Source organism: Plasmopara halstedii (assembly GCF_900000015.1).
Source record: "Plasmopara halstedii genome assembly, contig: Scaffold_3060, whole genome shotgun sequence".
NCBI lineage: Eukaryota > Oomycota > Peronosporomycetes > Peronosporales > Peronosporaceae > Plasmopara > Plasmopara halstedii.
The window spans coordinates 1,180,546-1,182,346 of NW_020189964.1; positions in this window are offsets into that span (position 1 = coordinate 1,180,546).

Below are 1,801 nucleotides of genomic sequence, written 5' to 3' on the forward strand. Positions count from 1 at the left end.
CCTTTACGGTCGGTCGCCTCCACGACCAGCAAGCCCGGCTTGCATACACGCTCCGTGTTCAAGAACCCTAGGCTTAACAGAACTCAGTTCTTCCCCAGTAGGTCGCCCCGCGCCTACTGGGTGATGTCGTTTTCCCGCGGCGAACCAGACTGGTATGCATTAAGGCCGATGGTTCAGAGAACCTTGACGCGCCTTGCGAAGGGGGAACCGCTCCGAAGGTGACGGGAGTCTCCACAGACAAAACACCGTCGTGTATTTGTGTGCTGCTCGGCAGCTCGGAGCTCTGCTCCCTATAGCTGAGATCCATGGGCACAGACCCGCTCGACGAGCTGTTGGAGTGTGTATTCCAACCAAGTCATTCCGACTTGAAATTAGATTCGGCATTCAATGTCATATTCCCCGCTTCTTCAAATAAATACGGATGCACACGGAAGACTTCCATTCTGGCCACGCCAGTGGAGAGGCCTTCCATAAAGACGCTCACTGTGACCGCCTCAGGAATGGGATCTGCTGCCATCCCTGCGATGAGAGTACGTGTCTCTTGGACAAAGTCCACCCATTCCTTGTTACCCTGTCGAGCGGCAAGGAAACGCGCTCGCACGCAATATTCCTGATTAGGCAGCGAGAACATTCGGGAGAGCTGCGATTTCAGCTCCGCACAGGAGGAAAACGCAGCTTTGACCGAAGTGCCGCACGTCAGTGCCCATTCTCGCGCTCGACCACCGAGCTTTGAGATGGCTAGCGCTACACGCTGTTGCTCGGTCTGGAGTATGGCGGATGCGATGACCATCTCGGCCTCTCTCGCCCAGAGCAGAAGATTCTCTTTAATCTTTCCCTCAAAGACCTTAACACTCACCATGAGTGGCTTAGTGCGGGGGAAGTCATCCGTCACTGACGGTGGCGTCAAATACGTAAATGATGCAGACATCTTCTGCTGCAGGTTTTCTAGCAGCGCGTTTCCGTAATTTGAAAACGCCTCTAGACGCGCACTGATTGCCTTGGGGCCTTGCGCAGCCAGGTGTTACATGCCCTCAGGGCCTAGCAAGGACATCAGCTTTTAAGGCTGTTCTGTATGCCCTGGGGCAAAGAGGAGAATTGTTCTATCCTCAAGAGGATCAGTCTAAACGATTCAGGTGTAGATTGACTACAAGCTACAAAGTGCAGCGGAGCTGCCGTAGCTTTGCGCTTTGAGAAAGCATATGTTTGGTCACCGATCTTTCGTTCTATACTCAAAACAAGCACGAGTTTAGCGGATCGCAATCCGCTTACTCCAAGAATAATTATAGCCTTAACCCAAGGTTAATTAGCTCTTCCGTTTAAATTCAAATCAGACTTTATTTATTTTTATCTGCGGCAAGGCCGCCTAATTTTAAATGGATTGATTTTTCTAAATATGTATAGTATAATCTAAATACATGTATAACTACTGGCTATCCAGCTCCGTACCGTATTATTGTGTGGGTGTGGTCACACCATGCCCATCTGGTGTGACCCCCCCACCCCTGTTTCCAGAGTATGTGTAATCCCGTTTTAGACGGTCTTTGAATGGTTGGGGCTCGCATCGAAAGATCTTTTGATTTCAACCTACCTCTTTCGAGGAAGCGGTGATTGTCGCATTGGATGCGAAATACAACTACCTTGCCGCAAGGGAAGGATAAAGTGCTGGAATTGAGTGTTCAGTGAGAGTGCCAGAGGCGATGAATCTCAGGTGCAGCGGGGCTACCGTAGCTCTAGGAAGCTAAGCTAAGGTCAACTACCTCCGTTCTATGCTTAGAACCAGTAAGAGTGTAGCAGATCGCAA